At 40.8% G+C, this 14,148-nt stretch overlaps 1 long non-coding RNA gene and 2 pseudogenes across 3 annotated transcripts in view; all 3 read left to right on the top strand.

Annotated features, from left to right (window-relative positions):
• Positions 1-14,148, top strand: part of LOC308606257 — a 1,608,653-nt gene that overhangs the window by 257,514 nt on the left and 1,336,991 nt on the right. The window lies entirely within an intron of this gene.
• Positions 10,105-10,354, top strand: LOC308606094 (SNRPN upstream reading frame protein-like; annotated as a pseudogene). Its single transcript has one exon. The product of its transcript is annotated as an SNRPN upstream reading frame protein-like (transcript).
• LOC308606076 (small nuclear ribonucleoprotein-associated protein B-like) lies at positions 10,539-11,234 on the top strand (annotated as a pseudogene). The gene has a single exon. The product of its transcript is annotated as a small nuclear ribonucleoprotein-associated protein B-like (transcript).

The raw sequence follows: 14,148 nt of genomic DNA, 5'->3' as shown, positions 1-14,148 counted from the left end.
ATAGTCATTGAAGAATAAAAAGGGAGAGTGACAGGATAAGATTGGCTTTAGAAACATCAGAAAGAAGTGATAAGGAAAATGGATTATAGAAGGGTAATGTTTGATTCTGGCAGTATAATTAGGAGGCAGTGAGACTGAGGAAAGAAGAGGGGGTAGATTTGAGATGTATTTGAGAGGGCAGAACCAATGGTCGTGTCTGGCTGATGTAATGGGTGAAGGATAATGGAGTAAGAGGTATGAAGGACAGCTCATAGATTTCTGTCTTGGGATTCTGAGCACAGACCCATGCCATTCCCTGGGATAAGGAACCGGAGAAGCAGTAAGTTTTGGAGGGTACTTGATGATTCAATTTTGAATTTGTTGAGTTTGGGGTTCTTTGAGGACTGCTAAAGGGAGGTGCCCAGTACTCAGAAGGATATCTGGGACTAGAGGTGAGTGGAGAGGACTGGTATTATGCTAAGAATTTGGAAGTGTTCAACACATGTGTGGAAATTGAAGCCATAGTCTTGAAGCTTCACAGAAAGAGTCTATATAATAAAAAGAGAAAAGCATGGAAAAGGTCAAAGGTAAATCTAGAAAGTAACAGTATTTAAGGGATAAACAGAGGAAGAGAAGTCAGAGTGAATCAGAATTTAGTTTTTGTAGGTGCCTAGGGGCATAAAACTGCCGACGAAAAAAATCAATATTATTAGAGCCAAATTTGAGGATTGTAACCTGAGGAAAAGCATCTCAGAAAGCTCTGAGAACTGTTCCGTTGGTTAGAAATCAAGGCACAGTTACATGCTTCTTTTTTGAGACAGAGGGCTGTACATCAAATAATGTATTATTGACAGTTTACATAATCCAGATCTATGCATCATCGTGGTGGGTCGTGTGACCCCTCACAAGATGAAGAAGGAATGTTATCTTTTAAAGAGTCATCTTGTTGATGCTAGGCGGATGTTGCTCTTTATGGTTGAGCAGGTATTCCTGCTGATGGAGGAGGTCTGGTCGATGCATAATGTGGATACACAATACACAGTGGGAAGAGAGGGAAGGCCAAAGGGCAGAGAATTTTTATGTTTGAATTTTTCGTGTCTTGCCATAAACATGAATTTTATTTCACAAAACTAATTTGGATTGTGTGTGTGTGTGTCTCAGTGACAGTAAGGGAACTTGTCTTGAAGCTGTGTTTCCATCAAAGCACATTGTTTTTACTCAGAGTGTATGTTAATGGGGGAGGGCGGTTGAAGATTAATGTTGTCACTTTTTCTTGACCACACTAAGACAGACTCTTTAAGGAGACTAAGCAGGTAGAGTCAGAGATAAGAAGAGAGTGGACATTGGCATCAAATGTTGGAGAGCAGGAAAGTAAGATAAGGATTGTAGTTTGTCAGATTGCCAGCAGGAAACAGATTGCACTCTCAACTTGGGTAATTTAGGAGAGCTTAATAAGAGATCGTTTACCAAGGTGTGGGAAAGATGCAGGGAAACTCCAAGCGACAGTGCCTTTCAGCAGGGCTGGTAAAGGGTGATGCCATGACTGCTTCTCAACCTAACGGGGCAGGAGGAGGGAGCGATTATGGGAACCTAGCATAAGAGAGCTTTGTGGGAGACTGCTGCTGAAGGAGCTCTAAGTTGTGATGGAGGGGCTTTGCAGGGACGTGCTGGAGGGTAGTTACCCTGACCCTCTCTTGACTCCTCCCCTTGCTGCTCTTGCCTGTGCTCTCCATCAGCCAACCCCAATCAGAAGCAAGGCAGTCAATGAACATAGTCCATATAGGTCAGCCTCTGGGGTAGAGCAGGTTGGAGGAGAGATGGGAGTGGATCTAAGAGGGGCAAACAAAATATACACAGCACAGACTGAGAAATATCTATTGGAATTCATCATAAGAGGTTTTGACCCCTTACTGAGGTCAGGGCAGTACTGGTGCAGAAGGTAGATTGTGGAGAGTAAATCACAGATGGAACAGAAGCGAAGAGGAGGAGTTACTGTTAAGGGAGAGCATTTAGGGAATGACTGGAAATAAATTTTGGGTAACGGTTGGCAGATGTGAGTTAAGATGGCAGACCCTTATTCATATATAAAGTTACAGACTCAAAACAGTACCTTGCAAGATCTCCCTGTAATTTTCCAAAACTGTGAGAACAATAAAGGCTAGATCAATAAAAGAAACATCTTAGGACCAATCTGTAAGGAGATGTATGTATGTCCTGCTTACTGCATGTTCATTGAAACTTGTATATGCACATGAGCTCTGTAACATGCTGTCTCCCCCACTGGAGATTCTGCTTTAAATGTCGTTACAGATCTTCCTTGACTTACAGTGGGGTTATGTCCCAATAAACCCATCGTTAAGCCACAAATGCATTTAATACACCTAACCTACCAAACATCATAGCTTAGCCTAACCTACCTTAAACGTGCTCAGAACACTTACATTAGTCCGAAATTGGGCAAAATTTTCTAACACAAATCCTATCTTACAGTAAAGTGTTGGATAGCTTGTATAATTTATTGAATACTGTTTCACTTGCAGAATACTGTTCTGCAAGTGAAAAACAGAATGATTGTCTGGGTACATGATGGTTGTAAGTGTTACCGGTTGTCTACCACCGTGATCACGTGGCTGACAAAGTAGGGAGCTGCGGCTCTCTGCCACTGCCCAGCATCAGGAGAGTATTGTACTGCATACTGCTAGCCTGGGAAGAGGTCAAAATTCAAAACTCCAAGTATGGTTTCTACTGTATGTGTATTGCTTTCTCACCATTGTAAAGTTGCAAAATTTTAAGTGTAGGCATCATCTGTATAAACCTCAGTGCCTAGTGAAGTGTTTGAAACATAGCAGGTGCTCAGTGAAAATTATTGAATACAAAATGTCCAAAACCCTAAAAACATCCCGAAGGCATAATCTGATGCATGAACACAATCAGTTACATTTAGAATAGCTAAAAAAGCTGTTTGGCTCTTCAGTAGAGCCCCATCCCTCTTCATTATATGCTATACATCTCACTTTCATCACTCCTTCTGTTCCTCCCATAAGTAGTTTTCCTTAAAAGAGTTTTAACTCCTCCTATCCAGAGAAAGTTTGATTCTTATTTGACAAGTCATATCAGCTTTGCACAAATGCTGGAACATCTCTCATGTGAATTTAAGTGTATTGCGAAACTCTCTCTCTGTGAAGCTTCTTTGGAAGGCTTTTCTAGAAAGTAGTTTTTCTCCCATCTTAACTGGTTCCATTTCCAACCTGATATTACAGTGTGTGAGTTCTAAGACTGACTGAGAAATATTTCCTGTCTAATTGGCTGAAGGGGGTAGAAAGTTGCTTTAAGTACTCTATGACTATTTTAGATATGGTTCTCTTGTTAAAGAGGTATTTTGACATATTTAAAAATTCTCAGTAATATTTGTGGAAAGAAAAGTATAGAAAGAATCTTGCTTCTTCTAACCCTTTAATTTTTTGACAATTTCCATTTCTCTGTTCTAAGTTACACAATTTGAAACCCAATTCTACTTTTTATTTCGTTCACAAACCATAATATCACAAAGTATGATAAAAGCAAACTAGCCTGAACAACAAAATATTAAAACATAATGAAACTTGGAAATTCTAAGTTCTAGAACAAAAGGTGAAATTAAAATCTCTATTATGAAAAGGAATCTGGCAAATTTCAGTCTGGCCCCTGGGGCCTTTATACGACAGGCAGAAGTGTAATATATAAAAGATAGTAAATCAAGTTGAACTTGGTGTTTCTCAGATTTTAGTGGTTTGTTTTTAACCCTTAAGACTAAACTCTCCAAGTGGTTGTTTAAATTACCATAGTAGGATTAGTAGGCATATTTGTGCAGGAAAAGCAGAATTTTCTGCTTCTGAAATGTACATATTTCACAGGTCATGTACTTTCACATGCCAAGATACATTAAAATTTTACTTGTTTAGGAATAGCTCCATTTTTAAGCTTCCAAAGTAGATCAGCTGAAATGATACACATTTTGCATATAAATATTGGAAGGGTTGAGAGAGTCAACGTGATTCTTGCCTTGTGGAGACTAGACACAGTGGATTTCCATGTTGTTCTTAGTCCTGAGTCTTGTGGTTCCAAAACACACCCACTTTATAGGATGTGTTATAAATACATTGCTCCTCAAAATAATCACTTAACATTTGATTGTTATTAAAATACTGAAAAATATCTACTTGACTATTTGGATTATTTCATTTTGAACATATTATTTTTTTGGTGTATATAATGCTACTTAAGTAATTGAGTGTTTATTTCCCCAATTGTTTGAGTGCTGCAAATTCAATCTTCTGTAATTAAAAATAAATCTTCGAAATGAACACAGCTGTTATTTTCCCATATACTTTATTGAAAGTGATAAAAATGGATAAAATATAACCATGAATTGTGCCTCACTCCTATGAAATATCAAGCTCCCATTTCCTTAAGCTTGGGGAGGTTTTTTTTGCTTATTTTTGAAATAATATGATACTGAAAGAAGGGAAATAAAATTCTTAGAAAGATTTAAAAAGATTATTAATAGATGGGATTTGAATAAGACTAATCAAATGGTGGAATGGATGCTTTCTTTTCTTTCTTTTTCTTTTCTTTCTTTCCTTTTTTTTTTTTTTTTGATTGCCCACATTGTCTGAAAACTGTTCAGCAGAACAAAGGGTTTTATGGATGAAAGACTAGTATGAAGAAACATGAATGTCATCTCAGGCTCTGAAAGACAGTCTGCTAATGAAATATTCTAAAAGTCATTTTCAAGGTGGTTGAAAGTTCTCACTGATGTGCACCAATGCTTTTGATAAAAAATTGTATATATATTAAATAATTACACAAATGTTGGCTCTGGGGATAGAGAAAAAAGGTTAGCTTATATGCACCCAAATATTAATGAAAGATTTGTGTATCACACTTTCTTTCCATGGGTAAAAATAATGAGACACCTGATAACATTACTTTGGTAGTAAATTTTTTACTTTTTACATATGAATAATGCCTTTTTCTGCCATCTAGGTAACGTTAACTGTGATGTATGATTTACTACCTTAATGGTTAGCTCTTTATGTGCAAAGTGTAGATCATCTTTAAAAATTGAACTTTCCCAAAACATCCTTGAGTGAACTTTCCTGATAAATGCAAGAAGTAGTGACTTTTCCCCAAAGATCCACTGATCCACTCTATTAATATACATACCTGCCAATGACACCTACTTATCCGCTATTCTACATTATGCATTCTTTCTTTAGGATATATGTATCCTAAGTAGTTATATATATATATATATATATATATATATATATATATATATATATATAAAATCTCAATAATATTTTTTAAGTGTATATATGTGTATATATATATATATATATATCCCCATATATTTATATATATACCTGTCATATATATATATATATATATATATGACATATACATTTGTGTGGGTTTACAATTTGATGGTGGACCAGTGGTAAAGAATCCGCCTTGAAATGCAGGGGACGTGGGGTTGATCCCTGGTTAGGGAACTAAGATCCCACATGCTGCCGGACAGCTGAGCCCTGTGCCACAACTACTGAGCTCATGCACTTCAACTAGAGCCCACGTGCCATAAATTACAGAGCCCATGCACCCTGGAGCCTGCGCGCCACAACTAGAGAAGAGAAAACCCGCACACCACAACTAGAGAGAAGCCGGCGCACTACAATGAAAATCCTGCATGCCTCAACAAAGTTCCTGCGTACCGCAATGAAGACCTGACCCAGCCAAAAATAAGTAAAATAAATAAATGTAATTGGATGGAACTTTATATTCAGATGTTCTTGAATCTGTCTGTATCAGTTTTCTGTGACTTTGATTTTAATCATGCAAGGATGATGAGGACTCTCTTAAAGGAATGTCTACCATGGTGCCCCATACAGAGAGACCCTTACTTATGGTTACAATGGTTCTATGACATGATCAAATTAATGGAGACATGGTTCATAGGTTTTTTAAACACTCCATGTCAGATTGACTGTGGGGCATCTACCTTCTGCCCCTGTCACAATCCCAGATGACTGGCTAAATCACGGTGGTCTAATAACAAAGTTAAGCTTTGTATGCCTGGGTCTGGGTTGGGCTTGATTACAAAAGGCAACTAATCTGGGGGATGGACTCTATCTCCATTCCATTTTATACTTTCATGAATGAAATTTGAATTATATGCATTGATACAAACATAAAAAAGAATTTTGCATGACGTTTAATACGTTTGGGGACCAAACTGGTCCCAGTCTCTCAAACCCATCTGCCTTTGTACATATGTTATTGCCAGTTTATAATGCACTTTTCCCTTACACTTTCTTTTCAACTTGAAACTCCTTCTCAGCAGTCTAGATCAAAATGTCTATTTAGGTTTTCTGCCCATTTTTGGATTGGGTTGTTTGTTTTTTTGCTATTGAGCTGCATGAGCTGCTTCTATTTTTTTTTTTTTTTTTTTTTTTTTTGCGGTATGCGGGCCTCTCACTGTTGTGGCCTCTCCCGTTGCGGAGCACAGGCTCCGGATGCGAAGGCCCAGCGGCCATGGCTCACGGGCCCAGCCACTCCGCAGCATGTGGGATCTTCCCGGACCGGGGCACAAACCTGTGTCCCCCGCATTGGCAGGCAGACTCTCAACCACTGCGCCACCAGGGAAGCCCCTGCTTATGTATTTTGAAGATTAATCCTCTGTCGGTTGCTTTGTTTGCAAATATGTTCTCCCATTCTGAGGGTTGTCTTTTTGTCTTGTTTATGGTTTCCTTTGCTGTGCAAAAGCTTTTAAGTTTCATTAGGTCCCATTTGTTTTTGTTTTTATTTCCATTTTTCTAGGAGGTGGGTGAAAAAGGATCTTGCTGTGATTTATGTCATAGTGTGTTCTGCCTATGTTTTCCTCTAAGAGGTTTATAGTGTCTGACCTTACATTTAGGTCTTTAATCCATTTTGAGTGTATTTTTGTGTATGGTGTTAGGGAGTGTTGTAATTTCATTCTTGTACATGTAGCTGTCCAGTTTTCCTAGCACCACTTATTGAAGAAGCTGTCTTTTCTCCATTGTGTATTCTTGCCTCCTTTATCAAAAATAAGGTGACCATATGTGTGTGGGTTTATCTCTGAGCTTTCTATCCTGTTCCATTGATCTATATGTCTGTTTTTGTGCCAGTACCATACTATCTTGATGACTGTAGCTTTGTAGTATAGTCTGAAGTCAGGGAGCCTGATTCCTCTGGCTCTGTTTTTCTTTCTCAAGATTGCTTTGGCTATTCGGGGTCTTTTGTGTTTCCATACAAATTGTGAATTTTTTTGTTCTAGTTCTGTGAAAAATGCCATTGGTAGTTTGATAGGGGTTGCATTGAATCTGTAGATTGCTTTGGGTAGTATAGTCATTTTCACAATGCTGATTCTTCCAATCCAAGAACATGGTATATCTGTCCATTTGTTTGTATCATCTTTAATTTCTGTCATCAGTGTCTTATAGTTTTCTGCATACAGGTCTTTTGCCTCCTTAGGAGGTTTATTCTTAGGTATTTTATTCTCTTTGTTGCAGTGGTAAATGGGAGTGTTTCCTTAATTTCTCTTTCCAATTTTTCATCATTAATGTATAGGAATGCCAGAGATTTCTGTGCATTAATTTTGTATCCTGCTACTTTACCGAATTCATTGATTAGGTCTAGTAGTTTTCTGGTAGCATCTTTAGGATTACCTATCTATAGTATCATGTCATCTGCCAACAGTGACAGTTTTACTTCTTTTCCAATTTGGATTCCTTTTATTTCTTTTTCTTCTCTGATTGCAGTGGCTAGGACTTCCAAAACTCTTTTGAATAATTGTGGTGAGAGTGTGCAACCTTGTGTTGTTCCTAATCTTAGAGGAAATGTTTTCAGTTTTTCACCATTGAGAATGATGTTGGCTGTGGGTTTGTCATATATGGCCTTTATTATGTTGACGTAAGTTCCCTCTATGCCTACTTTCTGGAGGGTGTTTGTCATAAATGGGTGTTGAATTTTGTTGAAAGCTTTTTCTGCATCTATTGAGATGATCATATGGTTTTTCTCCTTCAATTTTTTAATATGGTTTATCACATTGATTGGTTTGCATATATTGAAGAATCCTTGCATTCCTGGGATAAACCCCACTTGACCATGGTGTATGGTCCTTTTAATGTGCTGTTGGATTCTGTTTGCTAGTCGTTTGTTGACGATTTTTGCATCTATGTTCATCAGTGATATTGGCCTGTAGTTTTCTTTTTTTGTGACATCTTTGTCTGGTTTTGGTATCAGGGTGATGGTGGCCTCATAGAATGAGTTTGGGAGTGTTCCTCCCTCTGCTATATTTTGGAAGTTTGATAAGGATAGGTGTTAGCTCTTCTCTAAATGTTTGATAGAATATTTTTAATTTTTTAAGTATAGTTGATATACCATGTTGTGCTAATTTCTGCTGTACAGTGAAGTGACTCAGTTATACACATATATACATTCTTTTTAATATTCTTTTCCATTATCCTTTATCCCAGGAGATTAGATATAGTTTCCTGTGCTCTACAGTAGGACCTTGTTGTTTATCCATTCTGAATGTAATAGTTTGCATCTACTAACCCCAAACTCCCAGTCCATCCCTCTCTCTCTCCCGCCACCCCCTTGGCAACCACAAGTGTGTTCTCTTTTACTGTGAGTCTGTTTATATTTTGTAGATAGGTTCATTTTTGCCATATTTTACATTCCACATATAAGTAATATCACATGTTATTTGTCTTTCTCTTTCTGACTTTCTTCACTTAGCATGATAATTTCTAGTTGCATCCATGTTGCTGCAAATAGCATTATTTCCTTATTTTTTATGGCTGAGTCTTATTCCATTGTATATATATATATATATATATATATATACCACATCTTCTTTATCCATTCGTCTGTCGATGGACACGTAGGTTGTTTCTATGTTTTGCCTATTGGGAATAGTGCTGCTATAAACATAGGGGTGCATGTATCTTTTTGAATTATAGTTTTGTCCGGGTATATGCTCAGGAGTGGGATTGCTGGATCATATGGTAGCTCTACTTTTAGTTTTCTGAGGAACCTCCAACTGTTTTCCGTAGTAGCTACACCAACATACATTCCCACCAACAGTGTAGGAGGGTTCTTGGGGCAGCTAGTTTAAATAGAGATTATCGGGTTGTTGCAGAGATATCCACATGCAAAAGAGAATTTACTGTTTTATAATTTTAATACCAATCTATTAAGATGTATTTATTGCATATTCACAGTGTTTCTTAGCCTTTAGTCATTGGGAGAAAGGATAAAAATGAATATCAAAAAGGTGACTACTTGACTGTATTCTAAGGGTTTTTATATAGCAAAGTCATAGCTCATAACACATTAAGGGAATTGACACAGCTGCTTTGTAAAGTCAGACATTCTGGAATTGTTCTAGAATAAATCTTAGCTGAAAATTAACTCAAGAAATTCAGAGCACTGACACTGGTAAGAAAGGACAATGAGCTTTCCAGCAACATACTTGGTCAGTTGGATCTACTATAATTGTTCTTAAATGCTCACCTAGCGGTTGCTTTAGCAGTATATTTCTCCAGGGGGAAAATGGCCAAACAGGAAAACCTGAGTCTCCTCAGCTGTTTCTCAGCAGTGATGTAAGTCTTTTAAATCAGATCTGTCAAGTTTCACATTCCTACCTCTGAAGCTGTTGGGGATGGCCTAGAGAAAGGCAAGTTGAAAGGCAGCTATCAAAAGTGGGTTCAGGGGGCTTCCCTGGTGGCGCAGTGGTTGAGAGTCCGCCTGCCGATTCAGGGGACACGGGTTCGTGCCCCGGTCTGGGGGATCCCACATGCCGCGGAGCAGCTGGGCCCATGAGCCATGGCCGCTGAGCCTGCGCTTCCGGAGCCTGTGCTCTGCAACGGGAGAGGCCACAACAGTGAGAGGCCCGCATACCGCAAAAAAAAAAAAAAAAAAAGTGGGTTCAGGGGGGTGGCCACACCTGTGCAGCCTGAGCCGGAGTGATTGGATGGTGCTGCCGTGGCAGGAGCAGCGTAGAGTGGGACGGCCACTGGAGATGCCTGACCTGTTCTGTTGTGTTCTGAGGCCAGCGGTGTGATGGAGCCGGCTAGGGACCATTTACACCTGAGGTAGACTGTGGAACAGCACGTACCAGAGGTAGAAGTCCAAGTCAAACATAGAAGGATAGCCTCACTGAGCAACCAGGAGTGTCACCTGTACCCGAGGCGATCTCAGCAGCAGCAGCAAGTCCCTGTGGTGGATTTCCATGCAGAACTGAGACAGGTATTCTTAGCTGAGATACCAAGAGGAGGTTAAAGCAGTATTGGAACACCCAGGTAGCTGATTTCAAGAGAAAACAAACAAGCAAAGTAAAAACAGGCTCTATCTACTGTTTGAAGCTTCTGCCCCAGCTTGCATTGTTTGGTGGAGAACCTTCGGCATACCTTAATCTGTAGCCTTCCCTTAGGTCTTAAGGATCCCGAAACTTTCCTGTGGACATTGGATTTGGTGGAGCAGCAATCGTGACTGTGGGAAAGAGAAGCAAGATGCTGCAGCACATTGACTATAGGATGAGATGTGTCCTGCAAGATGATTGGATCTTCACTGGCACCTTTAAGGCTTTTGACAAGCATATGAACTTGATGCTCTGTTGTGATGAGTTCAGGAAGATCAAGCCAAAGAATTCGAAGCAGCCAGAGCGTGAAGAAAAGTGGGCTTTGCGTCTGGTGTTGCTGCACCAGGAGAACTTGGTTTCCATGACTGTGGAGGGACCACCCCCCAAAGATATTGGCATTGCTTGGATATCACTTGCTGGAGCTGGAGGAGGCCCTGCGGTTGGCAGAGCAGCTGGCAGAGGTGTTCCACCTGGTGTTCCAATTCCCCAGGCTCCTGCTAGATTAGCAGGCCCTGTCTGAGGGGTTGCGGTGGGGGGAGGCATCCCAACAGGTAATGACCCTACAGGGAAGAGGCACTGTAGCAGCTGCTGCAGGTGCTGCTACTGCCAGCACTGCTGGAGCCCCAGCTCAGTATCCACCAGGACAGGGGACTGCCCCCACACCTGTTGGTTGAGCAACCCTACCTCCAGGAATTATGGCTCCTGCACCTGGTATGGGACCACCCATGGGCCCACCAATTAGGCTTCCCCTACTTGAGGGACTCCAATAGGCATGCCCCCTCCAGGATTGAGACCCCCTCCACCAGGAATAAGAGGTCCACCTCCACCATGAATGTGGCCACCAAGACCCTAGGATACTATTGATCCTTCTTAGTTACTTTTTTTTTGCAGTGCGTCTTGTGGAATGTGTGTAGTGTTTGTGAGCTTTTGTCCCCTCTGCTGTATTAATATTAGTTAATAAATGCATAGAGCAATAAAGAAAAGTGGTTCAAAAGGAGGTAGATGAACTTCATCTAGAAATTTCAGAGATTGATTGGGGATTGAGACAACTATGAAGAGGAAAGGTGTGGACCCAAATAGAGAACCAATATTGGCAAAATTAAGGGGAAGTAGGTCAGAGGAGACAAATAATACTAGATAACAACTCATAAATAACATTTATGAACCATAGACTACATCCCAGGCACTTTTCTAATCACTTGTATTAACTCAGTGAACCCTTTCAACAACTGTATGTGATAGATACTTAAATTAGTCTCCAATGTCTCACCTCGTATCATCCCAAAAGGAGACCTGGGGACAAGGATTTGGATTCATTCCCAGGGCAATGATATCAGGTGCTCTGTCTTCTATGAGAGAGTGGAGAAGTCAGTCAAGGAAAGGAGGAAAACCAAATAAGTTCTGTTAATTAGTGCTATCTGCCATGGGCAACCAGGGCTCCAAAAGCCACTGGAAATGCTGTATAGAATATGCCTCAGCATTGTTCCACTGAAGGACAGGGAAACGTTAGATTTTATCCGCCAGCTCCTACCCTTCATTAGTTGAGGATTGCTTCTGAGGCATTAATTCCTAGGCACTGTCATATTATCATATTCCAAGACATCATCAGGAAGAGAAGCAGTCCTTGGTATATAAGGAGCAGCAGATGGTGTCAGAGCAATGACAGCATCTGCTTCACTGAGTTTGCATATGAGGAACATGGGACACAAAATTAACATCATTTAGTTTGGATTTATTCTAGAAATAATGACCATTGACTGAAGCTAGGTTTCTATATTCTGCCTGTGTTTACATGGGTAACTGAGTACAGCTAAAGCTGATGAAACAGACAAGAATAGAAAGACATCTTACACATGAAAGCCATAGCTAACAGTGAGACACAGTTCATTGGTTCATTCATTTGCTTAATCATTTGTACTTTCATGCAAAAATTTATTAAGTGCCAGTGTTGAGTTTAGTAGTGTTTTATGCACTGAGGATGTGGGGGGAGAGGGATAGAAGGAGAACAATTATGACAAGATTTCTGTTGTCATGCAGCTGACATGTTATTGGAGAGACAAAATAAATAATTTCAAATGATAATGAATACGTTGAATAAAATAGACATCTACGTGACTAATTACAATGCTAATAGTTACTCAGAGCACCAGCAACTTGGCCATAATTGCCAAAGAAAAAGGGAACATCCACTTCTTACCAGAATTAAACTCCTAAATATGATACTGAGGACTGTGTAGTTAGCAAGTGGATGTCGGTACAGCAAAGGAGAGGTGGATAAAGAAATTGGAAACACATTGCCAGCAAGGCTTGGTGCATACCTGCCCTGATTAGAATGATGAATTGTGATGTTTCGAAAGGAAGAAAATGGTTGTGTATATTATCCTATATTTAACTTTGTATAAAAGATTAAAAGCATATCATCACATATTCTGTTTCATTCATTTTAGTAGGCTGAGTGTGTGCTCAAATATGTGATAACTCTAGATCAGGGATTAAGAACTTCTTCAGGGCATGCTTTTTTTTTTTTTTTTTTTTTGCCACTGCTCGACTTACGGGATCTTAGTTCCCCGACCGGCCCTCGGTAGTGAAAGTGTGGAGTCCTAACCACTGGACCGGCAGGGAATTCCCAGGGCATGCTTCTTTCTATGGAATGTAGTTCGAGTTACATGCTGTAGGTCACCCTTGGAGACTAGTCTGTCGTGTGATGTCTGTAATCAAAGTCGGCTCATGCATTCTCTCATTCCTTTAGTATTATCTTTATTCTCACATTTCCTGAGTGCCCGTATCGGGCAGGTGCGGTTTGGGGCACTGAATTGAGCAGGAGCGACGTGGTAACTGGAGCTCACATTCTAGTGGGGGAACCTGACAACAAGTAAACAAGAAACTGATCAACAAAAATGTTAACAACCCTTTCGATTCGGCCCCAGCAGGGTCCTCCAGCCCAGTGTCGTTGGAGCCAAATAGAATGATATACTGAGTTCGGTTCAGAAGCAAAGGAAAGTTTTATTCTTTGATCAAAAAATGGAGAGGTGCGAGCTCGCACTTTCCCCTTAGGCCGTGGGCAGGGCTGCTAGTGTTCTCCTAGCGGGGAGGGGCGCCGAGTTCTCGCGGGTCTGGCGCAGGCGAGTTTCTCACGCTCCAGGTCACGGGGTCACGCACAGCGTCTCCGCACACGGGCCCGCCGCCTCCATCTTGAATCGCAGTGCTGTGCGCCGCGCCTCTGCACGGGGCTGTGGAACTGAGGTGTCGGGCCCAGCTGTGTGGCTCTAGGAACTCTGGTCCAAAGGGCTGGGTACAGGGCCTCTGCGTGTGGCAGCCTATGGGCAGGTGAAACTAGAATAAGCACAAAGGAAAAGAAAAGGTAAGACACTATTACCCAGCTTCTATTTTTATTTCCTGGGAATTGTTAATGGGCTTTACCTGTGGCAAATCCCTCTTCTGGCTTTTTTCCTGCTCTTCATTCTCGAGGGGCGCTGAAGGGCGCAGGTTCATTTCCTGTAACTACTGCCTAGTGATTTCGGGCGTCGTCATAACCCGGGGTATGAACTCCCCAGCTCCCTTTATGTATGTCACCAGGCTTTGGCCCTAACTGTTCGTATCCCTGAGTGAGACAGTTTATAACCTTTTGGAGACAGAGGATGTTACCGAATTAGACGTGAGGCCCCCCTCTTGGGGTCCTAGCTGAACTGAAGCGCCCCCGGCTCGGTCAGGGTGTTCTTTCCCCCTCAGGTTCGTGCTGCCAATAT

Source organism: Mesoplodon bidens, assembly GCF_964165515.1.
Source record: "Mesoplodon bidens genome assembly, chromosome: 18".
Lineage (NCBI taxonomy): Eukaryota > Metazoa > Chordata > Mammalia > Artiodactyla > Ziphiidae > Mesoplodon > Mesoplodon bidens.
This window is presented reverse-complemented; position numbering and strand designations above follow the sequence as displayed.